The sequence below is a fragment of the Dama dama genome, chromosome 11, assembly GCF_033118175.1.
Source record: "Dama dama isolate Ldn47 chromosome 11, ASM3311817v1, whole genome shotgun sequence".
Taxonomy (NCBI): Eukaryota; Metazoa; Chordata; class Mammalia; order Artiodactyla; family Cervidae; genus Dama; species Dama dama.
In genome coordinates, this window is record NC_083691.1 from 24732693 (window position 1) to 24750342 (window position 17650).

Below are 17650 nucleotides of genomic sequence, written 5' to 3' on the forward strand. Positions count from 1 at the left end.
AACACTGTCCTGTTCAAACTCAGAGATTCGGGGGGTTCAGTTAGAGAGTAGCCAGTAGATAGACCAATACTGAGTGATCTTCATGGTGATAAGACTGTGAGTGCTGGGATGGGAGTGAGAGGCAAAAAGGAGTCTGGCCAGAAGTACACAGCCACAAGTTTCTTGTCAGTTCTGCCAAGGCTGCTGTGGAGAGAGGCCACCGGAGATCCAGTAGGGTTGACATGTATTTACTGTGGCCTGGTTAACGACTATAACCACATCAAAGGAAAATAATTAGCACATATATTAATGAAGTTCTTTTGTAGTCCTACTGTGAATGGTAATTGTCTGTATATTAAGACTTCATGCCTTGATCAGGTGCAAGATATGTGAAAACAGTCATTCCCAACTCCCTGACGGGCATCAGGTAAGTTCTCTGCGCCTTTTCTTGGGACACTAATGACTGTCAAGAAGACAAAAGAAAAAGGCTAAAGTTCAAATAAATCAAGTGAGCACAACCGGTTAAGTGGGTAAGTGTTAATCAATAAATGTACAGATTCTTCTTCTTTTCAGATCAATCTTCAAACTTGATTCCTTTTAAACTATCCAGAAAAACTCATATCCAACTGCACCAAACTTCATTCTGTCTGCCCTCTAAATTTCCAAAATTCAGTTTAACCAAAATACTAATTTCCTCTCCTCATTCACCTACACATTAGCTTTAGCAATAGATACATCAAAAATTCAAGAAAGCAGTGCCTTGGAAATGGGGGGAAAGTTTCATAAATTGGAATTCTTGGAGTGTCTATGATGAAAAGCATCTAAGACAATGGTGTAAAACTCATGTTAAACTCAGTAATTTAAAACCAAGTCGTAAATAAATAATAGAAAGTTAAACTGTTGAAAATAATTATGCAGTCATAGCACAGATTAAATAAACAAATAGTGGTGATGGTGAAAAGTGAAAGTGTTCATTGCTCAGTCTGTGTCTACCTCTTTGCGACCCCACGGACTGTAGCCTACCAGGCTCCTCTGTCTATGGGATTCTCCAGGCCAGAACATTGGAGTGGGTTGCCATTCCCATCTCCAGGGCATCTTCCTGACCCAGGAATCAAACCTGGGTCTCCCACATCACAGGGAGATTCTTTACCATCTGAGTCACTAGTGATGGTGAGAACATGTTAATTCTCAAAATTTGTTCTGAAATTTCAAAAGATTAATGATTGGCATTTAAAAAGAGGGAGTGTCGTTTTCTACTTTTCTTTTTTTTTTTTTTTTCTTTCTACTTTTATACACAAAAATGAAATAGACTTTAAAATAAAGACTAAAAAATTTGTAGATTGTAACACATTGAAGTCATTATCAAAGATCTTTGGGAAGACTAGAATAAAGCTGGATACTGAGGGCATAATAATCGCAGGTGTCAGTAGCAAACCATATCAGGAATTTCTGAAAGGGGTGGCATTTATTAATCATCTTTACATCTTCAGCATCAGTCACAGTACCTAAAACAAGTTCTTGAAACAGACATTTCTTTTAACGAACAGAATATATGGTCATTTTATTTGTACCACTTGGCAATATGGGTTTTCATTCAATTAGAATGAAAAATAAGTCTCCGTGCCAATAAACAGGAAATAAATCTAATAAAAGTCAGTCATTTGCAGAAATGCCTAGTTAATTCCATATTTGAAATTGGCTGGTGGAATGTAGTTAAATAGTCATCCATCAAAGACAACAATGGAATAGTAGCAGCACATGCCATGATGCCACCAAGATACCAAGTTATGCCACGGGTGCTCTCAAATTTGTAGTTTCCTCTGTTTCTGTCTAATCACGAGGCTTCCTTGCTGAAATCTGAAACAACAAATATTAGCTGAGACTTTGGGGAGGATATTCATTTAAGCTACCGCTGGCTAAAAGACAAAAATCATTGATTTTCAAAGGCAGTTTAAACCATGACCGTATGGTCAGAGTTTGCATGGTCAGAGTTTGCCATGATTAGCAGTAAGTCAAAGAGGGCAATTTTTCTTTTTTAATAACTGTGCAGATAATGATAGCCCACGTTGGCATTCAGCAGGCAAATTTTTACTAACTTAGAAATTTTAATTTAACGTAGTCCCCCCTCTTCCTACTAACAAGACTTATAGAGGTAATCACACTTATTTCACTTTTATATTCTCATTCCCTGCTCAAGAATTCCTGATAGGTTTCTCTGACTTACCACATTGTTTTGATCTCAGTTATACTTTCCCAAAATTCATATGTTGAAGTCATAACTTCCAGATGTGCCTCAAAATATGACTGTATTTGGAGATAAGGCCTTTAAAGAGGTGATTAAATTAAAATGAGATAATTAGGGTGGGCCCTAATACAACCTGACTGTCCTTATAAGAAGAGATTTGGACACACAGGGGTGCAGTTGCACATGGGAAAGACCATGCGAGGACACAGCAGGAAAGCAGCCATCTGCAAGTCAAGGAGAGAAGCTTCAGAAGGAATCAAAGCCACTGACACCTTGATCTTAAACTTTCAGGCTTCAGAACTGAGAAATTAAATTTCTGTTGTTTAAGCCACCTAGTCTGTGGTATTTTGTTACTGCAATCCTAACAAACTAACACAGATTTTTCTGGCATTAAAAGTCTTGCCCCAGTCAACTTTCCTAATCCAAATTCTCAACTTACCAGCGTGCGCTCAGATCTCACTTTAGCGTCCTACACACCTCTGAGATACCTTATATTACCTTTCATCTCAGATTACCTTGCATCTGTACCTCACTATGTAAGGGAGGGTCTGAGAAATTAACGTTCAAGTCTTCCTTGCTTTTTCCTCCTTTGTCATTCATAAAACCCAAGTCAGGAGTATCATAAAGTCTGCTTTAGTCCAGTCCAGGCTTGTCTTTTCCCACCCATACAAATTACCTGGTGTTACTACATTGGAAATGAAATTATTCTTAAAATCCCAGACAATTTCAAGTCTACTGAGAGCCATGAGGATAGTATCGTCAGAGCCTAAAAGAAAGTGTAACAACAGAGAGGTGTGCCAAAAATACTGGTTGAATGAATAAACTATCCAGAGAGTACTTTATTATTTCCTTATTTTTCACATGATAATTTTTATATTTCTTAATTTACTCATCCAGTTAAGAAGTAGTTACTGATGTGTTTCTGGTTCTGTGCTAGGCACTGAGGATACAGATATGAAAAATGGTATGAGCCTCTGACTTACAGATAATGAAACTGATTAACTAGAGCTAAAAGATCTGGTAAATGCTATCTTTCTCTTATTTCATACACAACTGCATTTCATAATTTCTTGCAGTTGCAATACACAGGGAAATCTCTCAATAGCTGCTAAACACTTGAGGAGGATGATAGCAAACATCATTAGAGACCTATGTTCTCTAGCCAGTAGCCTCTTCCAGCCAAATGCCTGGGCAGTCCACCACAGCTCTTTCCTGCTTCTGGAAATCTCTGTACTTCACTACATAAGGGAGGGTCTGAGAAATTAACATTCAAGTCTCAATTGTTCTTTGAAAAGGACAATAAAGCCTTTTTCCTCTGCAAAAAAAGAGATAACCCTGCCAGAGACAGGGTGACCATACTTCCCAGGCAGCCCATGAGAGCACCAGTCTAAGTCTAATATCTCAGCGTCACTATTGGCAGTGCCCCTTTCACTCTCGTAAGTGTCCTGTTTAGATAACAAATTATGTGATTGACCTATGCAGGGACAATTTACCCTGGGGAAAGCTATGGGGCCAGAGATGGCCCTTTAAAAACCTGTGAGTAGACGGGTCACTTTATCTGTACAACTTGTACTGACTTAAGAGACTATGGCAGATCCTCTTTAAATAACTCATTTTTATTAAGATATAATTGACATATAATATTATACTAGTTTCAAATATACAAATAATTCAATATTTTAATAATGGCAGATCCTTTTGGGTGCTTTTAGAGGCCACAGCTGCCCTGGCTTCTCGTTGACCATCACCACTGCTAGTTCCTGCACTTTCTTCCATACCAGTTCTTCTATCCAGGCCCTCCTAGCCACTCGGTAGACTTCATAGGTATAGTACCGCTTCTCTTCTTGTCCTTCTCTTCTTGACTTCCCTGCTGGCTCAGATGGTAAAGAAACTGCCTACAATGCAGGAGACCCAGGTTCAATCCCTGGGTCAGGAAGATCTCCTGGAGAAGGAAATGGCAACCCACTACAGTATTCTTGCCTGGAAAATCCCATGGATGAGGGAACCTGGTGGCTACAGTCCATGGGGTCACAAAGAGTCAGACACAACTGAGCAACTTCACTTTTCACTTTCTTATCGTAATTCCCCCTGACCTTTCCAGCCCCTGTGCTCATGCCTACCCCTTGAGTCAGGATGTTCTGAGCCTATTGGACCCCCAAGTTCTCCTGACCCCACCCATTTTCCTCAATAGGGCCCAGCAAACCCCCAGAGACATACATTCACTAACTCATTCAATGAAGAGGCACCAGGCTTGTGCCATATGTGAGGCCACGTTCTGAGGCTGATAAGCAAGCAGGGTAATTGGAGAAGCAGCTCACATGACTTAAGTACCATTGTCACCAGGGCTGTACGAGGGGTTGTACTATTACATTTAACCCCTTTGGGGACATCCGGGCGGATATTACATTGAAACTAATGGACAGGTGAGTTAATGCACAATCAGAGAGTTTGCTTCACTTACTGATGATCCAGGATCTTTAGAGAGGAAGGGAGAGAACTTGGTACAAGTACAGGGCTGCGGAGCTCAGCCCCCCTGCTCTGAATCACTCTGCTATCATTCTGCTCTGAGGGAAGTGCGGGAGCAGCGGTGGTATGGAGTTGGAGTTGGGGGGAGTGGTTTCTGAAGACCTTTCAGTGGAGCCCTTTGGGGACGGGGGGCTGAGTGGTATGGGGAAGCAGTGCTAACTCTGGGAATCAGTTAGGAACAGAAGGAAGTCCAAAAGTTAGGCTTTAAGACCTGGTTTTCTTTAAGACTAGACCTAGGCCTCTACCCCGCCTGCCAATGCAGGAGATGTAACAGACATGGGTTCGATCCTTGGGTTGGGAAGACCCCCTGGAGGAGGGATGGCAACCCACTGCAGTATTCTTGCCTGAAGAATCCCATGGACAGAGGAACCTGATGGGCTACAGTCCAAAGGGTCCCAAAGAGTCAGACATGACTGAGTGACTAAGCACAGCACAGCACAGGCCCCTAAGGTGAAAGCTGAGCAGAGAGGGCTCAAGCAGGATTGCCCGGTAAAATGTCAAATATCTAGTTCAATTTGAGTTTCAGATAAACAATGAATATATTTTACTGTATATTAGTGTATATGTATGTTTATAAATATTCTGTGTGAAATGTGTGTTGCTGTTGTTAAATCTGGCGATTGTAATCTCAGGTTTTCTTTTGGATATTTAGTCAGCTACATTCCTTAGGTCAAGAAGCAGAAGGGACTCAGGAGACAGCCTCACCTAGAATGTAGTATGCATCTGGTGACAGCATTCTCCGTGTGTCATCCACAAAGAACCTGGGAGTTTTGTGCGGGGGAGGAAGCTGACAGGGTGTAGGAGGACCAAAGGGTATCAGCTCAGCTGACCTCAAAGCCCAAAATGCGCTTCCTCTTCCCATTTAATCCTATATTTAAAAATCAAATTTCCAAGGTAAACTCAAATACAAAAGACCTGCTTATTAATTAGCTTTCTGCTTAGATAGATTTACTGCACAAATCCCAGTGTGGGCCCAAACCAGATAATCCCACAAAGTCCATTAAGCATGCCCTTCTTTCCGTGCAGTAACTGCTTACAAAATAAAACCCGCACTATTCAGCGTGGTACCCACGGCTGACCTCAAACTGCCTTTCTAGGCTCAACTCTCCACACTGCTCCAGGGTTGTGTGAAATCCAACACAGCCTGGAGTACAGTCAGACCAGTGACGGCCTCAAGTCTATCTGTGCTATTCCTCTCGCCAGCGGAGACCCTACACTTCATTTCTGATTGTCAGCACCCTGATACCTGCTCCGTGCACTGGGATTATTGACACTCTATATAGCCAGTGTCATCGACTGCAAGTTCTCAAGGCAGTAGGTCCTGATACAGAGCTAAGAATGCAAACGGTTTTTGACAAACAGCATCTGAAAGGAAAAGGGAGGAAACAGGATCAGACAGAGGAGACTGCTACCAAGGAGATGCCAATCTAATGATGCTTTGCCAGCCCAACAGGGGGCTCCAGAGCAAAAACTGCCCATCAGAGAAATCTTGAAATGGACAGAAATGGCCAGGTCCTTGTACCACTGCATTGCAACCACTGTACTGGCCAGAATCCAGCCTGAGAATAGCATGACCATAGCTAGAAATGAGGCATACCCTGACAATGCTAATGTTGTAGTTGTTTAGTGGCTAAGTCATGTCTGACTCTTTGTGACCTCATGGACTGCAGCACATCAGGCTTCCCTGTCCTTCTCTATCACCCAGAGTTTGCTCAGATTCATGTACATTGAGTCAGTGATGCTATCTAACCATCTCATTCTCTGCCACCCTCTTCTCCTGTTGCCAGCAATCTTTCCCATCGTCAGGGTCTTTTCCAATGAGTAGGTTCTTCGAATCAGCTGGCCAAAATATTGGAGCTTCAGCTTCAACATCAGTCCTTCCAACATCAGTCCAATCAAGTCCTCAGGGTTGATTTCCTTTAGGATTGACTGGTTTGATCTCCTTGCAGTCAATCCTATAGTCAGAAGCTATCATCTGATCACACCCCACAACTAAGTGAAGAGTCTTTTTTTTAAAGGGGACCCTGAAAGGAACATCTACACATCTGTCACAACCAGAAAGAGACTCCTACGCAGAGTTAGTTCTTGAAATGACTTCAGAGGCATTTCACTCTGAAACACCCCCTAAAACTTTGACATAACATACAAATTATGATATTAAAGTGCTATTTTTTAGGATAATTGAAAAATTATCAATGCTAGAAATGAGAAGTGTGATATTACAATAGATCCTATGAAAATTAGAATAAATTAAGGGAATATTTTTAACAAGTTCATGCCAGTAAATTTCATAAACTAAATCATATGGACAAATCTGTGAAAAGCACAGATTATTAAAGCTCATCCAAGAAGAAATAGATGATGGTAGTTCCATATCAGTTTTAAATTAATTTATACTTATAAACCCTTTCACACACACACAAAAAAAAGATCAGTTCCAGATTTCACCTGTAAATTTTGCTAAGCGTTTAAGGAAAATATAATGTCAATTTTATACAGAATATTAAAAAAATAGAAAAGGAAGGAATACTTCTTAACTTACTCTGTGAGTATTATTTTGATTGGGAACAAAAGCAAAGACAATAGGAATAAAAAAATTAAATCCATCTCAATATTTCTCATAAACATGGATACAAAAGTCCTTAGCAAAATGTTAGCAAATTGTATTCAATATATAATGACCAAAGGGATTTTATCCCAGGAATGCAATGCTGGCTTAGCATTCAAAATTCGATGTAATTTACAATTATCAGAGTAAAGGAGAAAAAAAACATATAGCAATTGTGATCAATGCAAATAAAATGCTTTGACAAAGTTCAATATCCATTCATAAGAAAAGCTCTCAGCTAACTAAGAGAAAAAGTTCCTCAATCTGATGAAAAACACATACACAAATCTTAAACCTGTATCGTTACTAATGATCAAAACAATGAATGCTTTTCCTCCCAAGATCACAAAGAAGGCAATGATGTCTATTCTCATCATATTTATTCTAGATTGAATTGGAGGATGAAAAAAGTCACATGTGATCACAGTCCTAGCTGAACTATTAGTATCAACTGCCAGCCGTGTGAGTGATTCATCTAGCCCAGGTGAACCTTCAAATAATTCCAGTTTTGGCCATTATTTGGCTGCAACCTCATGAGCAACTCCAAGGAAGAATTACCCAGCTGAACCAAGTCTAGCCACAGAAATGCAAGACAAAATGAAACAAAATTGTTTTGAGCCATTAAATATCAAGGTAACTTATAACCCAGCAATTGACAACTGAAATAAAAAAGATTCACAATAGCAAAACAGAAACCAAACAATATTACTTAAGAATGAACTTAATGAAGCCTCCAGAATACTGCTGAGAAGCTGAAGAAGCATGAACACATTGCAGCTTTTTCTGTTTGTAGGCATCCAGCAATTGTTTAAAAAACGAAGCTTCTAAGAGCCTTGTTCCCAGTAGTTCTCTGGGGACCTTTGCAGTTAATAGATTGTTCTTTCTAAAGCCAGCTTCTGGAGCAACAATAGTCTGTCCCCATTTCGCTGCCCAAAGATTCTCCAAGGATAAAGATGGGGAGATCTGCAATCTTCCTTTCAAGATCAAAGGAGATTCCAGAGTTTTATCTAAAATTCAGAAAAGCCATATACAAAATCCTGTGTTCAGTCACTCCCTACTGTTTGACACCTATGGACTGTAGCTGCCAGGCTCCTCTGTCCATGGGATTCTCCAGGCAGGAATACTGGAGTGGTTTGCCGTGCCCTTCTCCAGGGGATCTTTGCAACCCAGAAACTGAACTCATATCTCTGGCGTCTCCTGCATTGCAGGCAGGTTCTTTACCCACTGAGCCACCATTTATTAATGGGAAGCCCCATTAATAAAACATCCTATTCTCTGATCCGAATACACGCCTGGGAGTTCAGCCCACTGGGAACCTAACACTGCACTGTGCTGACGCATCAGTGCTGTGGAGGGGTGTCAGGAAATGCCATCAACCACCAATAAGCCAAATGCACTCTGGTGCCCAGGGTCCCTCAGACACACTGCCACTTTCAAATGGGTCACTGTTTGAAATATACCACTGTTTTTTAGTCCTTATTTTGTGTTGAAAGCCTCAGTAGATAGCTTATTTAATTTCTAACAGCAACCTATTTTTTTTTTAATTCCAAAGCTACAGAGATTCCCAACCATGCTAAGAAAGTATTTTAGCCCCATTTTTCAAATAGAAAAATTGATTTTATCTAGAACTTATATTCTACCTGAATTTGAAGTCTTTATTTCGTGCATCTCCACTTGGCCCCCTGCTTGGTTTTATCCCTGTTTGCTGACTTCTCTGAGTCTCCCATTAGACTATGAGATCATCAAGTACAAAGACTATGTCTTATTAATTTTTATATCTCTAGGAAAGAGCATAGTGCTTAGCTCTTAATCACTATTCATTAAATGTCACTTAAACGTCTCAATTAGAAGTTGTATCGCACATATCTTAGTCTAAGTGTTATCTCCCTCAACAAGACTGTAAGGTCCCAGATGGCAAGGGTCACATATTATTCACCTTTGCATTCTTGGCGTTGAGTCTGAGGGCTAGGACACAGTACGAGTTTCATAGTCGAACAAATGACAGATGCAACTCACCCAATTGCCCTGGCCATCACTAACTGGCAGTAAAATTCCCAAAAGAGCTGTAGAAAGCAGTAGGGGTATTAATGAAACAAGAGTCTGTGAATAATTTAGTAATTAACATTGTCTATATTTGCATGTATTTGCATAATGCTTCTTAGCTTGTGAAATATTTCCACATCCATTTTCTAACATAATCTTTCCAAGATTCTTAAGAGGTTAAAAAAAAAAAAAAAAGCAAATGTTATTGGCCTTTTATAGAAGAGATTCTATATTTTGTCCAGACACAAAATTTGTCTTTAGTAACATTAATTAATGTAATGTTAGAAATAATACTCAGATTTCCTGTCTTCTTGTGTAGAGCTTTTCCCACTGGATCACCCTTTGAGCAAGGTCAATAACTGAGCATTCACTTTGGACTTCAACTATTTATAGCTGCAGGCCTGCAGTAAGGTCTTTTGAATTCTTGAATTTTGATGTACTCTTTTGTAAAATTACAATAGTTATTATTAATCTGACTTCCCAATCAAGTCACATTTATTAAAATGTGTTTTAATATTAATGTGCATTAATAAAATTTAATACATTAATTTAATAATAGAATCAAATCATATTCCTAGAATGGTATTAATATTTATTGAGTCATATTTATTCTTTTTGTTTAAAAGTGCAAAGAAGATAAAACACTTACTGAGTCCAATGTGAAAGTATTAAAATTTTGAAGAAGAAATGAGAAATCTTCTCCAAAAAGCAGAGAGATTTGACAAGTGATAACTTTCCTAAATTCTGTTCCTTGCTTTCTTCCTGAGCCTAGGAGTTTAGTTTAACTGCCTGCTATCCTGAAGCAGCCCTCATCAATCATTTAGGAATGACACCTCCAGTGTCCAGCTGACTGGTTGTCTCTGCCCTACAATTCAGGATTTGAACTGCATCGCTAGTGTTTAACTTGGCTCTTCACTACCACATTAATGATGCCTTTTGGTAATTATTCATATATATGTAAGCTGCCCGATATGTTAAAAAAAGGGAAGCTTTAGATGGTTCTTCAGTGAACTTTCTAACTGCCAGACCAAACGTCACACCCATTTGCTATCTAGTAACCACTATGACCTCTGGATTAAGAATATACTACCTTATGACGGTGTGGACAAGTGCCAGATGGTTTTTCTAGTTCTGGACAAAATTTTATTAACTTCCTAGGATTATTAACTTCCTTGGGCTTCCCTGATGGCTCAGGGGGTAAAGAATCCACCTGTAATGCAGGAGACACAGGTTTGATCCCTGGGTTGGGAAGATCCCCTGAAGGAGGAAATGGCAACCCACTACAGTATTCTCGCCTGAAGAATTCCATGGATAGAGGAGCTTGGTGGACTGCAGTCCAAAGTGTTGCGAAGAGTCAGACACGATTAAGCAACTAAGCACTTAGGATTCTGAGGATAGTCAGATCTAACATGTAAGAACTGATGAAGTCAACAGGCCTATGAAAATGTCAGAAATTCCTTGGTAAGGACAAATGCATATGGGCCCAAATGGTGAGCCTGAATCCACTCAATTTCTCACTGCCTTCAATACAAATCCTCAACTCCAGGAGACAGTGCTATTCACCTGCTTCTAGCATCTTCTCTGTGCTGTGGTTAAACTCACTGAGACTTAGAATGCCTTTTCAACTCCTCCCCAACCATAAAGATAATGGCTGCCATTTATTATTATCTAATAGGGTGCATCTAGTCCCACACTTAAGTCACTAGGAATCAGAAAGTTAAGCAGTGTATTCAAAATATACAACTAGTGATAGAACCAGGATTTAAATTCTGTTTAACTAAAATCCATTCTCTTCACATTATGCTTCTTCTCTCAGGATCAGCTCAAAGCTCTCCTCCTTCCAGAAAGTCTCCTTTGAGCATGCAACTCTGAATGACCTTGTAATTGTTTCTTCTTTCACTGACTACTCAGCACAATTCACCTGGTAGTGACTCTTCATCTCTAATGCTGTCTTCCACTCAGTCACAGAATTCTTGGAGAAAGAATGTGCTCTTATATTTATAGTATTTCTTACCTCTCTTCTACTATTTTTTTTTATCCCATTAAAAAAAAATTTGGGGGTAAGAACAAACATCTCCTTGAATGTCTGCTGAATTCAGTATACTGCTGAATTTCTGACGCCCCATGGTTGCCAGGGAAACAATGATCTTCTCTTTCTCACAGGAAAGCTTCTTGAAGAGTGGGACATGACTCAGAGATACTAGGAATTGAAGTCTTAACAGGGGGACTGTCTGTGTGAAGCATGTCCAGTCATCACCATATACATGTCTGACTTGAGTTTCCCCAAGTGCATCTCCATCTCCCAGAGATTCTTGCCACATTAATGTGAGTGTATTGGCCCCGCCACTGCTATTCAGTCTACTGAGGACAATGAGTCCCAAACCTAGTCTGCTTTCTTTAGAAATTCACCCCCTTCTTGGTAAGAAGCACCAGGACCAGCATAAAAGGGCACTCGGGGGATATGCAGGGGTCTCAGATACAGACCCTAAACTGTCCTTGGGCCCATCTTAGAGATGGTCCCATCTCTGATTGCTTTTGTTGCTAGCTTTTCATAAACAGAAAACAATGTCTTGATAGGGATGTGGAGAAATTGAAATTCTTATGCATTTTGGGTGGGAATGTAAAATTGCACAGCCACCTGAAAACAGTGTATCAATTCCCAAAAAAGTTAAAAATAAAATTACCATATGATTTATATTAACTTATTATCATATTAACACATGGCAATAAAATTACCATACGTGAATTACATGTGAATGTAATTAATGCCACTGAAATCTACACTTAAAAAATGTTAAGATGGAAAATAGATGACCAATGCAAGTTCAATGACTGAAGCAAAGCACTCAAAGTTGGTGCTCTGGGACGACCCAGAGGGATGTGCTGGGGAGGGAGGTAAGAGGGGGCTTCAGGATGGGGGACACATGTGCACCCGTGGCTGATTCAGGTCAATGTACGGCAAAAATCACCACAATATTATGAAGTAATTATCCTCCAATTAAAATAAATAAATAAATTTAAGAAAACAATCTAAAAAAAATTGGTGAGATGGTAAATTTTGCTGTGTATACTTTTTTTTTGCTTCGCTATTGTAGTGATTTTATTTTTTTAATTAATTAATTTATTCTAATTGGAGGTTAATTAATTTACAATATTGTGGGTTTTGCCATACATCGACATGAATCAGCCACGGGTGCACATGTGTCCCCATCCTGAACCCCCCTCCTACCTCCCTCCCCAGCCCATCCCTCTGGGTCTTCCCAGAGCACCAACTTTGAGTGCCCTGCTTCATGCTGTGCATACTTTAAAAATAACAACAAAAAAAAAAAAAAAGAAGAAAGAAAAAGACTGACAGGGGAAGGAAAACAAATTCTTAATGTGTCTTGTACTAAGGGATTTTCATAGATTATCTCTTTTGATCTTTGTAACAAACTTGATTTTAACCCCATATTTCAGATGAGCAGATGAAGCTGGGGCTGAGAATATCAGTAATTTTCTCAGGTTTTTAAGCTTGCAGAAAATGCAGATTTGAGATAGGCATATCTGACCTAGATCCTAGGTTCATATATTCCTCCTCAAAATTTCTCCTTCTTTGTACTAAGCTCCATCTCTTCACATACAGCTTAATACCCTGAGAGAAGCGAATGCGCCTTAGATGTTGGTGCCTCCTCATTAACACAGCCAAAGCTAAACTGCTGCTGCTGCTAAGTCATGTCAGTCGTGTCCGACTCTGTGCAACCCCACAGACGGCAGCCCACCAGGCTCCCCCGTCCCTGGGATTCTCCAGGCAAGAACACTGGAGTGGGTTGCCGTTGCCTTCTCCCAAAGCTAAACTAGGTGCTTCTTAATTGTTTGTTGAATTGATTCTCCTCCTTGACCCAGAGCTATATAGTGCTTTGGTGTCTTTTTTACCTGAAAATTACTGGACTCGACTAGGACAAATTAGTGATCAGCCAGGCTGCCAGGCCATGCCCTTCGCCATTGCAAATTATGATCTGACGAAAGAATCTATTTTAGGATTCCCCACGTCCTCTGTGGTTCTGAGTAATGCCTGCGACTTGTTATCTAAGCAATTAAGCAAGAAAAGATGGGAAATTGTATTTACATTTTCCACATTGTGGAGCTTCCTATACCTAACCTTGAATACTTAATATTGTGCTGAGTCATGATTCATCAGGGAAAGATGGTTTTATTTATTTAAAAAAAAAAAGGAAACAAAGCTTAACTGTCACTAGGATGGTTATCTTAAAGAGAAAACAGAATAGAACATACATTTTTAGATTGTAAATAATGAAAATGAAAAATAAACTACTTCTCTTACTGAAAGCAAGGACTTTTCAGGACTTTTCAGATCTTCTCTTGCTTCCTAACCTTCAACAAAATATTAATAATAATGACAATAGTACTAATTTCTCATTTTCATTGGACTTGTTATCCACCTGGAAAAATGCTACCCTAGTACCATATACCCAAATCTCATCTTCCTCCAAGGCTCAGCTCCATACCCTTCTTCTATGAAGACTTCTCTGACCAACTCCAGGCCTCCCTTCTTTCCAGATGTTTACTTTGTTCAACAGTCTGCACTTTAATTTGCTAATGCTACTTATTTACATTTCACATCTTCCCTCTAAACTGAGTACTACTTCAGAATAAAAGGTTTTATTTCTTTAAACCATAGACCAAGACATTGTAGTCACTCAGTAAGTATGCATCATTGACATATATTTCACATATTGTGTTTCTTGCATTTCACTTATGTATATATAGAGTGTAGAGCTTAAATATATCCAATTTCCTTGAGAACACAGGGCAGAAGAATATCTATAGTTATTGCCAATAATATGTTTTTGGGGGTTTTTTTGGGGGGGGGGAAGGGCAGGTTGTCCAAGAAGTTCATTTATGGTTTTCTTTTTTAAAAAAATTAACTAATTTATTTATTTTAATTGAAGGATAATACTTTACAATATTGTGGTGGTTTTAGCCATACATCGACATGAATCAGCCATGGGTGCACATGTGTCCCCATCCTGAACCCTCCTCCCACCTCCCTCCCCACCCCATCCCTCTGGGTTATCCCAGAGCACCGGCTTTGAGTGCCCAGCCTAATGCCTCGAACTTGCACTGGTCATCTATTTTACATATGGTAATGGACATGTCTCAATGCTATTCTCTCAAACCATTCCATCCTCACCTTTTCCCACAGAGTCCAAAAGTCTGCTCTTTACATCTGTCTCTTGTTGCCTTGCATATAGGCTCATCATTACTGTCTTTCTAAATTCCATATATATGCATCTGTGTTCTGTATTTGTGTTCTTCTTTCTGACTTACTTAACTCTGTTTAATAGGCTCCAGTTTCATCCACCTCATTAGAACTGACTCAAATGTGTTCCATTTTAGCTGAGTAATATTCCATAATGTAATACATTTTTTTAAAGGACTGCTTGTTTTACTTGGAAAAATTATTTATGATGAAATATCCTCATGTGCATTTACATCAGTGGACCCAAAAGAAGCCAGGACAAGCACAGGTAAGAGTGAACAGGATGTGATCCTTCCTAGGAATGCCATTAGATTCCATTTTTAAGACTCTCCTGATGCTAAGAGCAGAAACTTTTAAGAACATGTAGTAACCTGGTTAAATATTAATGCTCCACAGGCTAGGAGATGAGACTGGCATCTAATTCTCAGTGCTTTACTTCCCTGCCATCTTCCAGGCGACAGAAAATTAAATTCTGATTTTACCACAGTGCTTCTCAACCTACCTTTGCTTTAGAATCACATGGAGTGATACAGAAAAGATACAGATTCCCAGGCCCCATCTCCAAGACTTGGATGCAATTGGTCTGGGCATCAGTACTTGTTAAAAGCTCCCAAGGTGATTTTGAAGAGCAACCAGAACTGAGAACCACTGATAAAGTAAAATTTGATTTATTGATTTCTTATTTTGAACCTACCCTAAGTGCCAAAAAATAAAAATAAATTAAAAATAACAATCCAGCCTCTGTGCTGCCTCCGAAAAAATAGGAATTTATTAAATTTCACCAGAAAGGGTACAGTAATAAAAGATACGGTACAAAGTAAGCAAATGTCCAATAACATTTTCTTGTCTGGGTCCTTTGGATCTTAGACACGTCTTCCCCTGCCCAGGGCCACACTGTGGTCATCAGAAAAAGTAATAATCACACTGTGATTCTGGAAATCACCCAAGGAAAGACTTCTCTGGTAAGATGTTGGCAATCTTTACCATCCAGATAAATGGTGCCAACACGTCACTAGGCATTTCAGTTTTCATTGCTTCTGTGACATGGGATGTTGAAGCCATCCAAAACTGGTTCTTATCAAAAGTGGAGGCAAAGTCATTTCTGATGTCAATTATTCCCTTGAACAATTGGAGCAAGTTTACAATTGTGCTAGAGATGGACACAGAGACAGGGAAACTTTATAAGAAAACAGGGCTTCCCTGATAGCTCAGTTGGTAAAGAATCCACCTGCAATGCAGGAGACCCCAGTGTGATTCCTGGGTTGGGAAGATCCACTGGAGAAGGGATAGGCTACCCACTCCAGTAATCTTGGGCTTCCCTTGTGGCTCAGCTGGTTAAGAATCTGCCTGCAATGTCGGAGACTTGGGTTCAAACCCTGGGTTGTGAAGATCCCCTGGAAAAGAGAAAGGCTACCCACTCTAGTATTCTGGCCTGGAGAATTCTATGGACTATATAGTCCATGGGGTCGGACACAACTGAGCAACTTTCACTTGATAAGGAAACACAAATCGATTGTTGACCAAATTACAGTCAGAAGAAGCAGAAGGATCCCCACCTACAACATGGACTAAATTAAACTTCCCCAGGGTACTCTGAAGTGTTCCAGAAAGAGTAACAGACCTATTTTCTTGTTTCATGAGATGAATCACCCTTTAGGGCTAGAGTCCATTAATAGTTGCTTTGTTTGCAAGGGGAAACTGGTCATAAGGGAAAAACATAAAAAGCATTCAAAATGGTCCATTTTGTAGGTGAGATGCTACTGCAATCCGTCTTTAGATTCTCCTACTTTGTATATGTTGAGTTAAAAATGTTTCTTTTAATTATCTCACCAACCAAATGAGTCATACTGAATGCTTTTTATGTTACCAAGGAAGGCTGGAATCCAGAAACTGCTAAAATTTCTAGAGACAATCGAGGAGAGTATTGAAGAGTTCAACGGTCAAGAAATGGCTCGATCCAGTACTCAGGTTGAGTAATTCTGAGGGGATAGAATTAAGCATAATACTCAAACCTAACTTGCCTTCCTGTTCTTCATGAAGAAAGTCAGAGCTTGCTCATTCAATAAACATTAATTAATCACATGTTTGTACAAGTTACTATATTAGATATTCACAGAAACACACACAATCTCTCTACTTCAAAGGGATCACAGTCTAAGATAGGATACTCAAGTCAAGGGAAGACAAAGCTCCAGACAAAGTGAAATTGTATGCGAGCCCACGGGCACTGTTAACACCCAGCTGAAATCCCTGCCCTACAGCCTGACACACAGCACAGACTCTTCCTGTCTCTGAGGCACAGAAGGGGATGAGAGAGATGCCAAAGACTGGAATTGAGCAAATGTAGTCACAAAAAGAAAACATTATAGACCTAATCGACAGAAGACCCACAGCTTGATATCTTCAGGCTAGTCAACTGGCAGGGACAGCCAGGCTAAAAGGGCCAGAGGCTACATCTTGGCTGCATTCTGAATCTCTGTTGTTCCTTGCTCTTTCACATGGACTACTGGAAAAAGAATTTTTGCTCCCTCTTGTGAAGTGACAAGACACTGTGGAAATAGCACAGGCTCAGCCATGAGACCAATAGCCCACCTTCATATGGTATCTGTATGATCTTGGCTACATTTTTCAAACTTCCTAAAACTCAGCTTCTTCATCTATAAAATGAGAATACAAGTTCTGCCCTCACATTTGTTGTAAAGATTTATTGAGCAAAAAACTTTGGTATTTAGTTCAGTGTTTGGCAAATAATGGAGTGGAGTGGAGTGCTCAGTCGTGTCTGACTCTTTGTGACCCCATGGACTATAGCCCACCAAGTTCCTCTGTCCATGGACTACTCCAGGCAAGAATACTGCAGTGGGTAGCCATTCCCTTCTTTGGGGGATCCTCCTTACCCAGGGATCAAACCTGAGTCTTCTGCATTGCAAGTGGATACTTTACTGTCTGAGCCAGTGGGTAGCTGCTGCTGCTGCTGCTGCTAAGTCACTTA